This window comes from Dipodomys spectabilis, unplaced genomic scaffold (assembly GCF_019054845.1).
Source record: "Dipodomys spectabilis isolate Male_0828 unplaced genomic scaffold, ASM1905484v1 ptg000066l, whole genome shotgun sequence".
Classification (NCBI taxonomy): Eukaryota; Metazoa; Chordata; class Mammalia; order Rodentia; family Heteromyidae; genus Dipodomys; species Dipodomys spectabilis.
In genome coordinates this window covers 3,352,039-3,372,175 of record NW_024870743.1, presented here as the reverse complement: position 1 = coordinate 3,372,175, position 20,137 = coordinate 3,352,039, and positions in this window count along the sequence as shown.

Below are 20,137 nucleotides of genomic sequence, written 5' to 3'. Positions count from 1 at the left end.
TATGTATGAGTCAAGCGGAAAAGGTCAGATAATGTGATGTTAGGAAAATGAACCCTTAGATATGTATTTTAATGTTTTTTTTTCTTTCATGTATGTGTTTCTAATGCATTTATAAGATTATTTCTTTTTTGTTTTGTATGTCCCTCCCCCACAGTATAACCCCTGCTTTCACTATATTTGATGTCAGTATAACTTATGGAGGAGATGGGGAAAAACAAGTCGTTTAAGGATACAGGTGGACCTGTTGCAACAATGAGAAGTACAAGTTGTCATGTCCAAACCGAGCTTTACAAGGTCGGTGGGGGGAGGGGAAGGATTGGGACTGGAGGGGGAGAGGGGAGGCTGGGAAGGGATGTGAAGGGTAAACAAAGGAGGAGGCTGCAATGCTTGGCAAGAAATGTATGCATTATCCTGCTCATGTAATTGTAACCCCTCTGTACAGTATGTTCACAAATAAAATAAAATAAAAAAAAAAAGTTTCAGGGCCTTTCCTGCCTGGGCTGGCTTTGAACCATGATCCTCTCCTCAGATCTCAGCCTCCTGAGTAGCTAGGGTTATAGGCATGAGCGACCGGCCCGGCTATGTGTAAATATATTTTAATCAGAATTATTCTCTTTATCTTTCCAAATATGTTTACTTATTGGAATTTCTTTTTTTTTTAACTAATAAAGATTTCTAGTTTAACAACTCTGAATTTTCTATGTGTTGTTCCATTGTCTTCTGGCTTGCATGTTCTCTGGTGGGATGTCTGTTATTCTTCATGTGTTCATTTTCATTGTTATTCTGATAATCTGTTTTAGTTTCTCAATTTTGTCAGTACCAAGGTTTGAACTCAGGCTTTGGCCCTTGTTCAGTTTGCTGGCTTGGCTAGCACTGCAGCACTAAATACATGTCCTTAGCCAGGCTTTTTGCTGGTTATCTTAGAGGTAAAGTCTCACAGACTTTTCTGTCTGAGATAGGTTTGTACTGCAGTCTTTCAGATCTCAATTTCTTAAGCTAGGATTAAAATCAACTTTCAATAATTTTTGTCACTTATTTTATATAGCTCTTCAGATATTTTCTTAAAATTTATTTATCCTTCCTTATGCAGTGTCTAATACACTCTTAATCAGTACCTCTAGTTTTTATTATTTTTATTTCTGTAAGATTAATTTCTGTCTTTTAAAGCTATGAATTTTTCCTTTTCCATTTCATCAAGTTCATATCTTTCATGTGATTTCTGGAACATAAGGAATAAAATTTTCATAACTTTTTAAAAACATCTTACCTACTTCCAATCTGTTATGTTTATGAAAGCATCTATAATTAATTTTTCTGCTAGCTATAGGAAAAATTGTGTTTTTTTTTTTGCATGTTTCAGGAATTTTCATTGGTGCTGGAGATGCTGTATTATGTTCTTATTTTCTGCATTTTGGTTTGTGTGTGGATTTAGTTGTGTTAGAGTTTTGTTTTCTATGATCTTTATTTGGTACCAGTTCCTATTATTTTGAGAGTTGTAATCACTTGAACCCTATGCTATATTTTTTAGTCATTTGCAATTGTGAACTCATGCAGATTTATTTGTATACTTTCATATAAGTTTAATATATATTAGAGTTGCATGCAAGGCAGATAATTTTGTTGTGCAGACACTTTGAAGCTTGATGTAATCCCATTTGTCAGTTCTCTCTCCTATTTCCTGAGCCACTGGAATCTACTCTGAAAGTTCCTGCCTGTGCCAATAAGTTCTAAGGTCTCTCCCACTTCTTCCTGATGCAGTTTCAAGGCTTCAGGTCTTATGTCAAGGTCCCTGGCCCATTTTGAATTGATATTAGTATAATGTAGCAGACAAAGATCCAGATGCAGTCTTCTGTACATGGATGAGCAGTTTCCCAACACCATTTGTTGAAGAGTCTGTAACTTGCTGACAACTAGCTTACAGGCTAACAAAATGGATATCAGAAAGTGGAAATATGTGTTGTCAGAGAGGGAGTCAAAAGGGGGGGACAGACAAAAGCATAAAGGAAGAGTGGGCAACACTGTCATAGTGTTCAATGTACGCATGTGAAAATGGAACCAGACAGCTTGGGGGGATGGGCGAGATTGGTAGAGATGCGGAGGTGTGACTCTGATCAAGATGCGTATTCTCATAAAATTACACGTTTAATTAAAAATAAAGCAAGTGACTTTGCATTTTTTTAATTGTTTTAATTTAAAAATTTTTTTTAAAAATACTTAAAATATTCATTTAACTATCTCAAAGTGTTTCTGAAATTCTATTTCCACTTCACTTTTTAATTAAGTGCTTTATTTCAAAATAGCTATAGTTTCACATACAACTGGGGAAATAGTACGTGTGTGTTTAAAAAACTCAGTTTCTTTTAAACAAACCAGAGTATCCCAGAATATTGACATTAATGAAATAACATATAAATGAATATATAAATGATTCTATCCTATCTTAACTTACTCTTTAATTTTTTATTATACTGGCATATAAATGTTGCATTTACTTTTGGTTCAGTTGTGGTCATTAGTGCTTTAAAAATATTGTTTTATTTTGTCTAAGTTCTCAAATTTGTATAGAAAGTGTTTTTTATAATATTAACTTATTATCTTTTTGAAATCTGAGATTTAGTCTGACAGGGTATTTTTTAATTCCTAAGATTTTATAATATATGCCTGTCCTTTTTGTCTTTGTCAGAATTAGTAGAGGTTACTGTTTTAAAAAACTAACTCTTTTGGTTTTGTTGAATTTCTTTGCTGAATTTTGCTCTTATAGCTAATATTTCCTTCTTTCTCATTTGCTTTGAGTATATGTTACTCTTCTATCTCTGGGTTGAGGTGGTAGCTTAGATTGATTGGATTAAGACATTTTTCTCTTCTAAAGGAAGCATTTAGTGGTAGGCTTTTCCCTCTCATCTCTATCTCTGCATAATTTTTGTTATATCATTTCATTTGGTTCAATAGAGTTTTATGATTTCTTTTAGACTTCCTCTTTAATCCACATATTATATAGAATTATATTATTTACTTTCTAAATGTGTTGAGACTTTACTCATAGCTATTTGTTATTGGTTTCTGATTTGATCCTATTGTGGGTGGAGGAGAACATACAATGTGAGACAAGACTTCACTTCTATTTATTTTATTTATTTATTTTTTGGGTCCGGTCGTGGGGTCTGAACTCTGGACCTGGGTGCTGTCCCTCAGTTCTTCAGCTCTACCACTTGAGTCACAGAGCCACTTTCTGGCTTTTTCTTTTTGCTTATGTGGTGCTGAGGAATCGAACCCAGGGCCTCATGCATGCAAGGCAAACGCTCTACCACTGAGCCACCTTCCCAACCCAAGACTTCACTTTTAAAGTGCATTGAGTTAATTTTTTTTTAATGCCCTAGCTCATAATTTGTCTTGTTTTATGTTCCGTAGGAGTTTGAAAAGAGTGTAAAGGTTGCTTGGAGTGCGAGGGTAAGTATTTAAAGATGTCAATTGAATTCTGTTCGTTGATGTTTTTACTGAGTTGATCTACATCCTTGCTGAAATTTTCTTCCTAAGATGGTAGTAGGTCTAAAGATAGGTATGCATACATGCATATGTGTGTATGTGTATATGTGTGTGCAATTGATGTTTTATCAGCTTGAAGAAAATGTGATTATCTTTACCTGCCATTGCCTTTGCCCATAAGTAACATAATTGCCTCAAACATTTTTCCCACCGTTAGAATATACATCTATGAAATATATATATACATCTATATATACATATATATAGACACACGGATTCTAATAAAAACGAGTATTATCTCTATTTGGTGTGATTAGAAAACTAAGGTTCAGAGGGAGACCCAAGGCCTGGTGGAGAAGCTGATGCTGGGTCTATGGTCTCCAACACTGGTAGCTACTTTTGTGTAATACTCCAAGAAAAAAAATATTATTTACCAGGATGCTACAAAAGTCCACTCACTCTAACTGGTGGCTTCCAACTGCCATCACCAACTAATGAAAATGACAGATCCCTGGGGAGACCCGACTGTTCCCTAATTAAGCACATGAGGAGGGGGTGGCCCTGATGTCTCCTTTCCCAGGGAAGAGTTCCGTTTCCTGCAAGAAGCTACTTGTACCCATAGCTGTGTCATCATCATGTCCCTTTATGAGTTGTTCAGGTCCCCTTGCCTCCTCCCATCTCAAGTGCATGCTCCCCAGGCTTCGAGAATGAAGATAGGAAAGCAGTATCTGCAGCAGAGGAGCATAGCCTCTGGAACCCTCCTGTCAGGGCCCATGCTTTCCCGGGCTGTAGTACTGTGGATGTGAGGTCAGTACAGTTAGGACCGCCAGTGCAGGGCAGGCGGTGGCTGCTCACTTCTGCGGGTTGGGGGCTCGCTCACTCCCAGTGCAGGGTCCAGGTGTAGCTGTCTCGACCCAGTGCCACAGCAGATGCGAAACACCAGCCTGGAAAGCAGTGTCCAAAGCTGGGGGCAGTGATGAACAGATCCACACTCTGACTGTTCTCATGTCAGTACTAGCCAAACACGCATGGCCTGAACTTATGTAAGGCTAAAGCTCAGGGGAAAAGGACATAGAGGGAGTCTTGAGCAAGCTTGATGGCCGTGGGGGAGAATGACAGCATTCATAGTAGAACACTCGAGAAGATAGTTCCTAGGGACTTAGGTTACAGGCTGCAACCAAAGGACTTAGGTTAAGGGTTGCAACCAAAGAAGAGGATGGGTTTAAAACCCTCAGAATTCAAAAGTGGGTGATAAAAATAGCATCAGAAGTTCCGTGTTAAGGGTAAGTGGTTTGTAAATACTGGGCTGTGCTACAGTGACTCCCTTGGGTGCTCCCAAGTGGTGGACTCGGTCCAGATCTGTGTCTCCAAGTGGGAAAAGTGGCCCTTCTGCGTTTGTCTTGAGAGAGATCCGTAACTGACCCAGAGCACCCTGGCACAAGGCAAAGGCATACTATTTTGTTTCCTCATGCCTTAAGTTTCCTCATCTGAAATGGAGCAAACAACAATACTTGCCTCAAGGTATTGATGTGTAGATTATTTGAGTAATATGAGGTCACGGACTCAGAAGAGTGCCTGGAATTGTGTAACATACAAATCACTGTTATTAGTGTGATTGAGCACATTGTTACTGTCACTCTGAGGATGGTAGTCCTCAGAGAACATTCTGGAGGAGAACCATAGACAAAGAGAGGATGCTGAGAGGGAATCAATAGCTTCCTCCATTTCTCAGTGTAAGACAAGCTTGAGTCCCTTCTGCCAGACTGAGGTGCCCACTTTCCAGCACAGTCTACACCACTGTGATGCAGGGCTGGGGTTTGAATGCCATTGTATCTGATGACCGCCTCCTAACACATCCACTGCTATGCAAACAGCCTGATGGATTAACACAACCCTTGTTTACCATCAAGACCAACACAACACGGAACTGACTGTCCCGGAGCACTGTTGAATTTGGCTGAGAGCATTCTAGGCAGAGAAGCCAACTTGAAGAGAGCATTGAAGCCGCTGAAGAGGGCAGGGTAGTGGAGAGCTAGAGGAAACAGCTTAGCATCTAGAGACAGGAAGTAGAGATGCTGATTCCTGGAAGGTTCTAGATTTGTATGTGAGCAAGTACCTTTTACCCATGTTGCATTCTCCAACATCTGGATGTAAGGGAGAAATGAATTCTGCCTCCATGGAGGATGCCATGGACGTGTGACTTGTTTTGTTAATGACACAGGCAGAGCTCACTGTTGCATGTCAGTCCTGACCTGAGTGGACCCCTGACTTGTTGGAGGACATCTGTGAGCCTGTCACAATTCCCTGCTCCTCAGGTCCTATGAGCAAAGCCAGGGAGGGCTACTGGCCTCAGAGAAATGTACTTGTCTTTGTTACATACCTGCTCTTTCTTTCTTTCTTTCTTTCTTTCTTTCTTTCTTTCTTTCTTTCTTTCTTTCTTTCTTTCTTTCTTTCTTTCTTTCTTTCTTTCTTTCTTTCTTTCTTTCTTTCCTTCCTTCCTTCCTTCCTTCCTTCCTTCCTTCCTTCCTTCCTTCCTTCCTTCCTTCCTTCCTTTCTTTCTTCCTTTCTTTCTTCCTTTCCTTCCTTTTTTTTTTTTTTTGGTCGGTCATGGGGCTTGAACTCTGGACCTGGGCACTGTTCCTCAGCTCTTCAGCTCAAGGCGAGCACCCTACCACTTGAGCCACAGAGCCACTTCCAGATAAGGGGGACATTGTACAAAAGAAATACACTTATTACCTGACTTAGGTAACGGTAATGCCTCTGTACATCTCCTTTATAATAACCATAGGAATTATTTTTAAAAAGCAAAGGAAAGGAGATATTTGTTTCTTCTTCCTATGCCTTTTTGTATTTATCTTATTTTTCATGTGGGCAGGAATAAGTTTTATGGATAATATACATTTTTGGGGGTGGGATTTCATGATGTAGGCGGGCCTCCAAATTCTGGGCCTCAGTGAACTTCTTGTCTCACCTCCTGAGCAGCTGAGATGACAGGTGCATTCTGTGCCTGGTGAGGATAAATTACTTTTAAAAAGAGTGAGAACTGTATATAACAACCTTATTAACTTAGAAGTAAATAAGTTGGGTGGCATGCAAGTGTGTTAACTGAAATATGGTAGATCCAAGGGACAACACAAATCGTGTAATTCCTTAGAAAGGCAAAGTCAACATTTAACAAAATAAACACCAGGAAGCAGATACTTGAAGGGGATGGGGTGAGATCGAGGGGAAAAGGGTAGAGAAATGAAGAGGGAGAATGCTGCTAAGAATTCAAAGTATAGCCTAGCAAATTAAGAAGAGAGGGGAAGGTGGGGTTAGGAGGGATGAGTGAGGATGTGGAAAGGGGTGACATTGATCAAGACGCCTTGTATTCACTAATTGCTTTGTCAAATGGCAGCTCCTTTGTTCAATTACTTAATAATAAAGGTTGCGGAGAATACCCTCCTGTCCATATTTCATTAGATTCTTACGCAGCAATCATCTCCACTCAGTAGGCTACCATGCCTATGGCTAGAGGAGAATCAGGGATACCAGAAAGTTAGTTGTGGTGTTAGGGCTCCATGACTTCTTATTTTTAGTTTTCAAAAATTACATTTGAGTAGTTGTACAAAAGATTTTCTATTCTTTTTTTGTATGCTTACATCAGGTAATTTTATTTACTTATTTTTTCATGCATTTTATTTTTATTATGCAAAGGGCTTTTAATTCAGCATGCCAGTTTACAAGTACTGTGCTTGGTGATCAGTGTCACCCTTTCAGTATTCTCCTCTCTCTCAGCCACACCCATTCCTCAATTCATCTGCTTACATTTTCTCATGCGTGCATTGACTACTTCTAATCTATGACTCATATGGTTTAAGGGATATTCTAGAAAACTGTCTTATGAGATATAAGTGCCAACCAAACCATGATGGCCAGAGTTAAATGACGCTGAACTTGATATACAGTTCCAGTCTAAACAAAGCCAGGATTTTCCTGACTTGGGTGATCCTTTAACATGCATGTATTTTTTTCCATGGGAATTTCACTTAAACTTTTACACTGTTTTGAAAGAGGTTAACAGCTTTCCAAATTTTAAATGGTATTTTCAAACTATCTTTGCATCTACATAAAGAGTTTTTGCAGTTTTCTGTTCTTCTTTCTGTTTCTGGCACTACACCTAATTTGATGAAGAGGATTAATATTTAAATATTTTCAACAGTATTTCAAGTTAAAAACATTAGCTCAGGGTTTGTTTAAAAATCACCTGCCTTACATACTGAAATTTTCTTAAAAAGACTCAGAAACACAACAAATCAGAGAAAGGTTAGACAAATGGGATTGCACGAAACTGCAGAGCTTCTGCATGGCAAAGGACCTAGCTAGCAAGATCAATAGAAAGCCCATGGACTGGGAGAAGATCTTCACTAGCCATACAATGGACAAGGGCCTCATATCTAAAATATACTTAGAACTCAAAAAATCAAATTCTCCGAAAACAAATCCTCAAAGAAACAACTGCCCCATCAACAAGTGGGCCAAAGACTTAAAGAGACTTCTCTGAAGGAAATAAGAATGGCCAATAGACACATGAAGAAATGTTCAACATCTCTGGCCATAAAAGAAATGTAAATCAAAACACACTGAGATTCCACCTCACCCCAGTTAGAATGGCCATAATTAAGAAATCTAATAACAACAGATGCTGGAGGGGATGTGGCCAAAAGGGAACCCTACTGCATTGTTGGGGGGAGTGTAAACTTGTTCAACCATTTTGGAAAGTAGTATGGAGGTTCTTCAAAAGACTCCACATAGAGCTCCCCTATGACCCAGCAATCCCACTTTCAGGAATTTACCCAAAGGATCACAAACAAGGCTATACCAAAGCTACCATCACAACTATGTTTATCACAGCCCTACTCACCATAAATAAGATATGGAACCAACCCAGATGCCCCTCAGTAGATGAATGGATCAAGAAAATGTGGTATTTATATATAATGGAATTCTATGCTTCCATCAGAAGAATGACACTGCCCCTTTTGTTAGGAAATGGAAAGACTCAGAAAAAAAATCAGATTAAGTGAAGTAAGCCAGTCCTAAAGAAATTTAGGCCCCATGGTTTCCCTTATTTGCAATAATTAGTATACATATAGGATAATCTTATCAGATGAGCTGAAAAACTCAAACACTATATACATATGATCATATGAGTTGATGCTAAGTGAATCAACCCCAAGAAATGGACACAAGAGGACTGCTTAACTCAAACACTATATACATATGATCATATGAGTTGATGCTAAGTGAATCAACCCCAAGAAATGGACACAAGAGGACTGCTTTTGTTATTGCTGTTTTAACTATGATTTTTTTGTTTCCTTTGTATGTTCTTCCCCGTATGGTATATCCCCTGCTGTCACTGTACTTGATTTTGGTACCTCGCATCGTGTATATACATTTGTCTACTTGGGGGAGGGGAAGGGGAATAACAAATCGGTGTAGCAAGGACATAGGATGACCCGTTGCGATAATGAGGCCCACAGGACAGTATATTGGAAATGAACTTTACAACTTTGCCTGGGAGGGTGAGGGGGGGAGGCCAGGAGCCGTGGGGTGGGGAGGAGTGTGGGAGGTGGGGGAGGGAAGGGATAGTGGGAATACAACAAGGGAAGGGGTAACAATGATCCACAGGTAATGTACTCATTGCCTTACTCATCAACTAGAAAAGATCACCTGCCTTTCAGATTCCATGTGTTATCACTTGTTGAATTCCTGTCATGCATTTTTCCCTTACTTTGAAGATAATTTAAAGTGCAACAAGTTTGTTCATTGTCCCATTTATTTTCACATACTGTTTTGATTTCCCTTCTCAGTTCTGTGTGCATTTGCAAAGGTCCTTTTTTTAAGCCAAAGACTATTTGGATATTTGTGACATCATGCGATGGCCAGATACAATTTTCAAAATGGGTAGATGGGCCCTGGACAGCTAGCAAGAGTCACACAACCTGTGGTTTTGATGTCCTCGCCCCTGACACCTGTCCTGGATAATTCAGTGTGGGCTGTTGAGCTAGCACACGGCACTGCAGTTTTCCAACAACTTGCTTGCATTTTAAACTTGTAATCTTCTAATAACCTATCACACTTTACTCAATAAAGTTTATTTGGAGAAACACATTTTGACTTTTAAAGGGATTCTCCTGACATAAAACACTCGTGTTGATGTGCCCTGTGGTCTGCTGGAGGCTTTAATATTTTGTTCAGGACTTAAAATAAAGATATTCAATTAAAAAACCAGATAGTTTACAACAGGTGTATGGAAAGCTTGGTTGAAAAAAATGTATCCATTTGTTTCTCCAGTACTGTTGGCTTTCGGTCAGTCATTCATTCATTAAGTCTTTTTGGTCATTTTTACTCTCATAATTATTGAGGGTCTATAGCGCTCACACCTAGCCCTATATCATTCTCAAGCTCTTAAAATATAGATCTTGTTCTCTGCTCTTCTTGAGGATTTGGATATGTTGAACTGTTTGTCACAATATTACTGTTAGTGTCCTGTAGAAACGACAGTGTAGACCTGGCTCTCTCTCCCCTGTTCTCAGATGGACACAGGCAGGTGGAGGTCAGATTCCACCCGGACACATTTGGGGCCTGTTCTACCGTCACCTCTGGATGCAAAGGATGACAACACAGCACATATAGTCAAGGACTTTGGGTCTGTCTTTTTGTATAAATGTCTGCCACCCAGAGGAACTTTCTTATTATCCCATGGTGTATTCATTTACAGCACTAGTTATTTCCAACTTAGGTAGGAAATAATAATGTCTTCCAAAGTAAAATGCACTGTAAGTATGTACATATACCCCATAATGAATCCCCTTACTTTGTACAATTAATATGCACTAATTAACAAAACAGGGAGAAGGTATTTGGTGTCATGAAGAGAGTTGACATTGAGGCCTGTTGGTTTGCCGTACTTTTTTTTTTTGTTCGGTCATGGGACTTGAACTCTGGGCCTGGGTGCTGTCCCTTAGCTCTTCAGCTCCAGGCTAGCATGCTATCACTTCAGCCACAGAGCCACTTCAAATTTTCTATTGGTTTATTGGGATAAGAGTTTCATCGCCTATCCTGCCTGAGCTGGCTTAGAGCTGAGATCCTCAGATCTCAGCCTCCTGGATAGTTAGGATGACGGGCTTGAGCCACGGGCACCAGGCTAGGGTTGTTATTCTTGTCTCTGCTTTTGTCTCATTTCCTGTCAGCTCTGGTGTGGTGCCTGGGCAGCCTGCTTTTGTTGACTTGACCAAGTTTCTTGCTTTTTACTAATGGTTGTGGCCACAGGAGAACAAAGCATTCATCTACTTATAGTGGTGGCCATCCGTGTACCAGTGCAGCGCTGTGGGGGGGCTGCTGTGCTGCCCTGGCCTGTATTTTGTAGTGTAATTTTGAGGTGCCAAGTAATAGGGAACAAAGGCTTTCCTAAGCCTCCTGGAAAATACTATTACATAGAACGTGTTCTTTGAGTAATCAAAATATTAAGGTGACTTCAGAATTAGAGTACCAGGTGATGTTACTCTGTTCCTTCACTACCATGAGGGAGGATGCAATTATCTGAAATACGGCTTTTGGCAAGTTTTTGTTTTGAAAAATAAGACAATAATTCAGAAATGATGCGAGCGTATTTTTCATTTTTTAATTGTCAAGGTGATGCACAGAGAGGCTACAGTGTCATATGTGATAGGTAATAAGTACATTTCTTGCCATGCATGTTAACATATTTGAAAAGTAAAAGTTGCCCGAATCAGCGGCTCATGCCTACATTTCTAGTACTCCAGAGGCTGAGATCTGAGAATCTCGATTCAAAGCCAGCTTGAGCAGGAAAGTCCATGAGACTTTTATCTTCAATTTAACCATCAAAAGCCAGATGTAGAACTGTGCCTCAAGTAGTAGAGTGCCAGCCTTGAATGCAAAAGCCCAGGGATAGCACTCAGGCCCTGAGTTCAAGACCAAGGACCAACACACACATACAGACATATACATAAAAAGTGAAAGTCACTCTGATCTCTGCACTAGATGTAACCACTGTTTATGTATAGTCTTATATGTAAATATTATACAGTTCTATTTATACAAGGTAGCTTGAACTCTACTTGCAGACTATTTTGTGTGTTTTTTTAATATAAGAATGATTCCTATTGTTATTTTTTTACTTTTATTTTTGCCTGTCCTGGGGCTTGAACTTAAGGTCTATGCACTGTCCCTGAGCCTCTTTGTACTCAAGGCTAGAGCTCTACCACTTGAGTCATAATACCCTTTGCAGCTTTTTTCTGAGTGGTTTATTGGAAGTAAGCTCGTAGGGACTTTCTTGCCTGGGCTGGCTTCGAACCATGATCCTCATGTCTCAGCCTCCTGTGTAGCTAGAATTTACAGGTGTGAGCACCTGGTTGATTCTTATTATTTTAAATATATAGCCAAACACCTTATTTTGTGAACCTCATTTTATTGGTGTGTAATATTTCATTCCATGTTTGTGATAATTTTTTTTCATTTGAAAATTATCTCTGAGTATAAAACAATAGGCTATTGCTCTTTTTACCTAAAAAAGCACTGTGGAACCCTAACAAGATATTTGTTATATCACTTTGTTAAGCTAAAATAAAATCTACAGAATTTGGCCAGCAATAAGCATCATTTCCACCCACTCTCATCCCAAACTGGAAAGAGTTAACAGATGCACCACCACCACCATAAGCGCAGAGTGGGAAGAAAGCCATTCTTCTAGCTAACTGGCTCTTTTTAAAACTCACACCCATCACGCAGCTAGGAATGAATGTCAGACAAAGGAAGAAGCATGTCTGAAGTCTAATGAACACAGCCATCACGTTACCACCAAGAACACTTGGAACAAGAAAACTAAAAGTGGGGGAAAGGCTGTGTCTGTATGGATACCACTGCACAGCAGCAATACCGTTCTCAGGTCCCAGCTCAGCACCGAGGCGTGAAACTTGCTTTGTAAACCATACTGCATACACATACATTCGAGTAAACATTAGAAGTTGAAAGGAGACACTACGTAAGCATTTCTGGTTTGGATATTTTAACAATGATGTTAAAGAATGAATGAGTGGTCTTGGATTCATAAGCCTGTCTCCCACGTGTGCACACACATGCACACACACACACACACACACACACACACACACACACACACTTGTGGCTTGTCGGAGGGCCTGGGCTTCTGGAGTTGGAACAGTCATTGTCTAGATGTCTTGGTGGTGCTTGGCCCAAGCTACAGCCTTCTTTGGCCTTGAGACTGTTGGTGAGAAACCCCAGGGATGCACATCTAATCTTGGTGCCTTTGCAGACGGCTTTTAAATGCTACCCCGAGACTGTATTTGCTAGCAGTGTGGTGTGTCAACATGAGGATGAGAATCTTGCTCTATTCTTACAATGTGATTATTTGTGTACTGGGGCTATTAACCAAGGAGAAGGAAAGGGGAGGTCAGGAAGGCAAGCGGCCAATCAGGGGGCTGCTCTTGAGGGGGCTGTGCTGGCAGAATCTTGGGGCTCCTGTGGGGTCCCCTCTCAGCAGCTGGGAAGAGCTGTGTGGGCCACAGACCAGGGACCTGCTTTGTGGCTTAGTGGGCCGTTCACCTTCCCGCTCTCCCCACACTTTGGGTTCCCGATAAAGAGGACCAGGTTAGTGAAGGACTATTTAAAAAGTTATGTGTAATGATTCTTTCTGAAAAACAAAAAACAAAAAGCAGTGAAATTCTTGCTGAGGATGAAAGGAGGGGCTACACAGAGTCCATCATTGTTGGTGGACATTGGTTGGTTGATGGGTTAGGAAAAAATTGCTATCCTGGAAACTTCCAGTATGCGTTTATTAAAACAAAATCCAAATAAAGCCCTTAGCATCCTAGCAATGTCCATCACCCTGGCAGACGTGACCAGATGCTGCCATCTTGTGAGGGAGGTGGGGCCCTGTCTTCCTGTGGCTGTCTCTTCCTGTGTCTGTCTGCCTGTGTCTGTCCGTGGAGAGTGTGCTCTGGGGCCCCGAGACCAGGGCCTCCCCAGCACCATGCTGGAGGGCTGGCTCATGACCCAAGGGTGCGCATACAACACTGAAGAAAGGATGATTTATGCCACGGGCTCCGAGATTCCCTTAAATAGAAAAGCCCAGCCATTCCATTCTTCCCTGCAGGCCGTGCCCAGCTCTTGGGGGGAACAGCAAGCCTCATGGCAAGGTTTAGAAGGTTTGCTCAGGGCCTGGAACCTGTTTCCTTTCCTTCTGAGAGTGGAAAGTCACCACCCCTGCATCCTGTAAAATGAAGTCAGCTTCCCCCGATCACAGGGGAGACTTGGGTTCCCAGACCCATGGCACACGCGCGCAATCATGTACAGGACCCAGTCTTACATATACTACGTTTTGTCCTCATTCATTCATGGTAAAGTTTTCTTAGATCAGGCAGAGTAAAACATTGACAATAATATTATTATATTAATCTGGTATCATGATACATACAGAAATATGGTCTTTCTTAGGATCAGACAATTTTATTGTTTTGTACTTGATAGGATCACAGTTCATCTCTAGTCACTGGAGAGACAACTGTACCAAAATATAGTGATAAAAACTGTGTGCCAGTGGCTCACGCCTGTAATCAATCCTAGCTACTTAGGAGGCTGAGATCTGAAGATTGTGGTTCGAAGCCAGCCTGGAGAGAAAAGTTCCCATGAAACTCTTTATCTCCGATTTACCACTCAAAAACTAGAAGTGGCACTGTGGCTCAAGTGGTAGAGCAGAGTGCTAGTTGTGAGTGCAGAGAGGCTTAGGGACAGTACCCAGGCCCTGAGTGCTGAGTTCAAGCCCCACAACCAACAAAACCCCCCCAAAATAGTGATAAAATAATGAATCCCAGGCAATAACTCTCTTTACTATACATTACATTCATACATAGCCTTAATTTTGAGCTGAGCATCATATCAGATTTTAACATAGAAAGGAGTGACATTGGTCAAGATGGATTGTATTTATCAACTGCTCTGTTAAATGGCAACTTCTTTGTATAACTACTTAAAGATAATAAAATAAAAGAAGAATAGTTAATTAATTCAATCCCTTGGTGTATGTGCCTGAGGAGCATGCCCAAAATGAGGATCTGAAGGTAGGGTATTTCCTGTGGGTGCAATGCTCCCAGGCAGGGGATGGTTGGCTCTTGGGAGAGGTGCTGACAAAGGGTGGGGGCGGGGTGAGACATACCTGAGCTGCCACAGGATGTTACCTGGTGCTAACACTTAGATACAATGTTAAAATCAGAGTTTACCTGGCATTGGTAAGCTGGTCCATTGGAGTTAAAATAATTAGCTGAAGTAAGTTAGACAATGATAGCTATACACATATATATATATATTCATATTTACATTTATTTTACTAGGCAATTTACTGTCAACTTCCCCAAATGAGCTTAGGAGTATGAGTGCTTAGACAAAGGGAATGGATTGTATGTGTTCATGTGCATGTACTTGTGTGTTTGTGTGTGTGCAAGTACAGTCCTGGGAACTGTTGATGTTTCAGAAAGGAGCATGTGTTCCTAGGAAGCATGCTCCCCAGGGATTCTGTGAGACCCCAGAAGGGACAAGCCATTCAAGTCCCACCAGTGCCAGGAGTGTTGGATCGGCATTGGCTGGGGGTGGGGGCGAGGGCTGGCTGTACAGCAGATATGTTTGCCCTGGTTCCTAGGTCCCTCTTGGAGGTTGACAAGCCCTTGACTGAGTTATTTTCTTTCTCACCGCATCTCTCTTTCTCCTTCTCACCACTTCTTTCCGGTCTCTCTGCTGTGAGGTGAAGTGGGCAATGTCTACCCGATGGGCCAATGGCCTGTTTCTGGTCCAGGACAGAGCCTGGAACTGAGCAGGATTCTTGTTGCTCTGAAATGTGCTTGCTGTGTGCTGTGCCGGGACAGGTCCAACTTGGAGCAGGCAAGGGCAGGCACCTGGCTGCAAGTGTTTGGCTGACGAGTGAAGAAATCAAGGGTGTACCTGACGGGAGGTGTCGGCTCATTTAGGACTCCTACGTAGAAAAACCTAGAGAGCTTTTACGTGACATTCCCCCAGAACTTTTCTATCTCTAAAGTCTTAGGAAAATCAATCTCAGAGCCTAACATATTGACCCATTTACCTGAGATCAAGATATTTTATCCCCACTTAAAATGCTTGATGTGTTGCCATGTTCGAGGAGAACGTGCTCCATTGACCCCTTCCCAGAAACCCTTGCTTTCCAGATTTGTGCTTAGTGATTTTACGTATGCTACCTTTTGCATCAGTGGAGTTAGGACTAGTTTTGTGGGCTCTAACTTGCTCTTATGATCATTCCAAGGTTCTCGTTGAAGGTTTGAGTTGAGTATGTGTGAAACTAAAGAGCAGAGGGACAATGCATGTGATGTAAGAGGAATTCTTAAGAGGAAGGCAAAGTGATGACTCCGCCTCGATGTAGAGAGAGGGGCAGAGAGAAGGACACAGAGAGAGTCTGGCATCCACCACTCTCCACTTGGGAGGGAGAGGTAGACAGCCTTCCCAGAAGCAACAAGGGAGATGGGCCTGCTGCCCCGGCCCTGGTAACAAGGCATTCTAGCAAAGGGAGCCTCAGAGGAAAGGGCTTAGAGGTCAAGATTAGAGGTGTTAGGACATGATGTGATGGGGGGTGGGGGAGATGGAGTCCACAAGGCCCAGAGCCTGGAGGGAGACCAGAGCCCAGTACTCCTGGTCCTTGACTCCAACCAGGCTAGAGACTCAATAGCTGTCTCCATGCACTTGCTCAGAGGGTGCTTTGGGAACATTGTCTCCTGGGAAGGGCATGGGCCAGAGCACATGGCCTCACTAGACCCTGACACGGGACTGAGCACAGATGGGGAAGGTGAGAAGTAGAGACATTCTGCAGGTGGAGTCAGCCCAGGAGGGGCAGTGGACATGAAGTTGTGAAATTGGGAATCGGTGTTCCTGGAATGGAAGGCAGTCAAGCGTAGCCTGGCCGGGAGGAAGGTGCATTTGAGACATGGGAGAACACTGAAATCTGCTGCCAAGAACGGCCACACGGAACTTTGGAAGTCCTCTTCTTCTCCATCCATCAACTGAAATAAACAAACCAGAATAGTTCCACAATTAAACCCTGGAATATTAATAAAGCTCAAACAAAAAAAAAACCCTTTTCTTAGGTTTGCATTGCTGTGTTTTATTATTATTTTTTAATGTTGTTTGCAGAAACATTGTCTAATATCTCCAGGGATTGTGGGAGAGGTGAGAAAGACAAGGGTAGAAGAGGAAAAAGTAGCATTCTAGTGAATAAATGCAAAGCATGTCTTCATAACAAAACGTTTGTCACTATTATTAAAAATAGGGAGTGTAGTTGTGGAAGTGGGAGGGAAGGGACCAACAAAGGAGGAGGCATCAATGCTGGACAGGAAATGTACTCATTACCTTACTCATGTAACTGTACCCTCTGTACAGTATTTTTATAATAAAAAAGTATTTAAAAATAGAAACCTGAAATTAAAAAATCTAAGTGTTTTATAAATGAGTGAGTTCTTTTTTTTTGCCTGAGTTCTTATTAATTCATCAGATGAAAACTGTGGGCTCACCAAAGGGTTCCAAAATGCTCAGGAGGGGGTGCGGGTATAAATAGACGCAGGGGCAGACTTGGATTCCAAGATGGCGCTGAGCACCGTGGCAGTGTGGTAAACAAACGAGCAGTTGCCTTCGTGACACAGACACTGGGACTCGGCTAGTTCTGATTTCCAGCTCTGATTCTGTGTGACTGTGCCACCAAAATTAAGATTTCTCACTTTACATCTCACCGTTCTTGATGGGGCCAGAGCTGGTACAACATTACAGTCCGCCTAGAACGATTTCACCCTGGAAGCAAAACTGTAAGATTTCATATGGCAACAGAGCCTTGTATTCATGGCTGCCTTTTCTTTCTGCCTTTCTTCTACTTTCTTTTCTTTCTTCTTCTTCTTTTTTTATTTTTACTTTTCTGTAAGCAGAAAAATAATGTGGGTTGATGGAATGGTCCAACACAATAGGAGCTAATGAATAGAGCGTGTTGTACTCCAGAGACTGTGGTTCAATTACCAGCGGTGCCAATCATGTCAGAAATATTAACCATGGTAACAAAAGATTTTCAGTTCCATAGATGTGGTGCAGAAGGCCCTGTTGCTCTTTGGGAGTCACTGGGGTCCTGGGAGGGCTAAGGCCTTGGGGTGACAAAGCATCATTGAGCTTGTGAATGCTGCCTTCACAAAAATGGTACCAAGGGGCCATGACTCCTAAATGTCTGGCTGGGCGCTCCAGGCCAGAGGCCTTGCAGGAGCCCATGAGCAAAGGGACAATGGCAAAGAAGCACCTATTAAGAGTAGGCAAGAAGAAAGAAAGTTTCATGCCACCTCATTCATTACCACCATAGCTCAGACTTCACTAGGAGTTGATGGCTGTGTGTGACCTCTGCGGTGAAGCAGCTACTATGGGTTAAATCACACCTCTTCACAACTCACATGGGTGGGTTGTGCAACCTCAGACTGTGAGCGGGTTTGGGGATAGGGCATTCGTAGCTAACCCACCCTACACCTGTGAGTACAGGTGTAGGAGCACTCGATGGAGCATGGAGAGCACGTCTAGGTTGACTCCCACTGCACAGTGTCCTCTGTGGTGCTCCAACATGGACTGGGGGCACCGTCTACGTCTATGGTCAATGATGCTTTCCTTTAAGTTCCTGAAGCAGGAATTTCCCACAGACAGAGACCGGCCAGCATTGTTTGTTAGCACTGTGGAGTTAGGCTGTTGTGCTCTCCAGAGCACGAAGGGCCTGAAGAAGTGATAGTTGAGAAACTTGAGTGAATTCATATTGATTTATTTTTCACTTCAATAAGTATTTTTCATAAGCCTGTGCTGTGTTTATCCGTAAGATAAATGCTGTCAGGGTTAAAGTGCCCAGAACACACACATGCACACACGTCGCACACAACACGCACACACATGTAACACCCAACTTCTTATGGCCCTTGAAGCCATGCAGATTTGTTTTTCTGGCTTGGAGACTTTAGGAAGAAAATTAAGTAGCCTGGATAGAGACTGACATGTCCCAATTAAGAATCCAAATGAAGGTCCGATCAAACACTAGAGGATTTGTTTTCTGTCGAGAGAGCAGCTTTTCAGGGATATTTGGAGCCGTGTTTTCGTACCTCCGACTGAAGGGAGACAGACGGCCGGGTCACAGGGGTGAAGCTGGGGCTGAGATGTGGAGATCTGTCTTTCTAGGATAGAGGAGCTGGTTCAGAGGAAACACTAGACTCGTGGCCAAGACTTGAATGGTGCGGTTTGATGTGATGTTTGTTCACAGTTGGATCTTAAGCAAGTTAATTAACCTCTCTGCACTCCATTTTCTCATCTATGAGATGGAGTTAGTCATACGCTTGATGGATGGCTGAGTAGAAGAGCAGGGAGGGGTGTGAACCGAATCTGCAAACATGCAGAGCTGTGTTCATGAGGAGTTCCGCTCACCAGATGTGGCTCCCCAGGGAGGTAACTGAAGGTCAGACACACCCCATGGTGTGGAGCCAGGGGAGGGAGAGTGCAGGTTCCTGCACCCAGGGCTGCTGCTGTGATGCAGGCCAGGCCTGAGCTGCCTGCAAGGCTGTGCTGCTCCTTGGTGGATGGACCGGAAGGAAGCTGACCCTGGGCCCCCTGCTTCCTCTTCTGCCAGAGGTGCCCCAGGCAGGAAGTGATGCTTTGTTTCAGAAGCTGGTTCCGAGAGGGCAATAATCAAGCCTGAAATTTTAAGTGCGGCCCTGACAGCTTTGAGCCTCAGGGGACACCATGGGGGTCTCCTGTCAGATGGTCCCCTGACAGCCTGACTAGTGTTCCCCTTTGATAATCCTCTGCCAAACAGGTCCCCCCCAGAGATCTACAAACCACATCCACCCTGCTGCCACCACATCTGCCCCTGCAGGCCCTCGCAGCTGCTGGCGCTGTTCTTCGGTGCCTGCCCCGGGGATCGGCATGGTCGGTGGCATTTTCTTCTCCCTGGTCTGTGTGCACACATGGCTGGTAAACATCAGTAAATCCCAGGTGCCTGTGTCCAGTGTTGTGCGCCTGTGCTGCTGTTTGGGTCATCCTAGGTTGGCATCCAGGTCTCCCTCGGCAGTGGGTGAGGAAGACAAACGGGCAGAGGAGTTTGTCTGGGATCCTCCGTGCTCTGACCTGGGGTCGGTAGTTGGCACTGCGTTTCTCCTCATGGCTGACAGGTGTGTCACCTTTTACTGATTTATTGATTTATTATTTATTGAACCCCCCCTCCCCACCCGCATCTGCCCGAGAGTGTTCAGTGCTTCCGTGAACATGGGTGCACACATTCAAATCTCACCCCTCTGGCTCGTTCTCCACACGACTGAAATAATCTAGACATAAACCTGATACTCTCCCCTCTTTGCTCAAAGTCACTACAGCAGCTTCCTTTGTCTTGGAGGGAGGGTAAAATTCGTGCTGATCACCATGGTGAGCCGGGCCCATGGAGCCTGGCTGTTCCCAGGGTCTCCTTGCTCCTTGCTTTGTGTAGTCCGGCCAGGGAACATGCTCTTCAGCTCTGGGAATGCAGCGTCCATCGTGTCTGGCCAGTCCCCAGCCA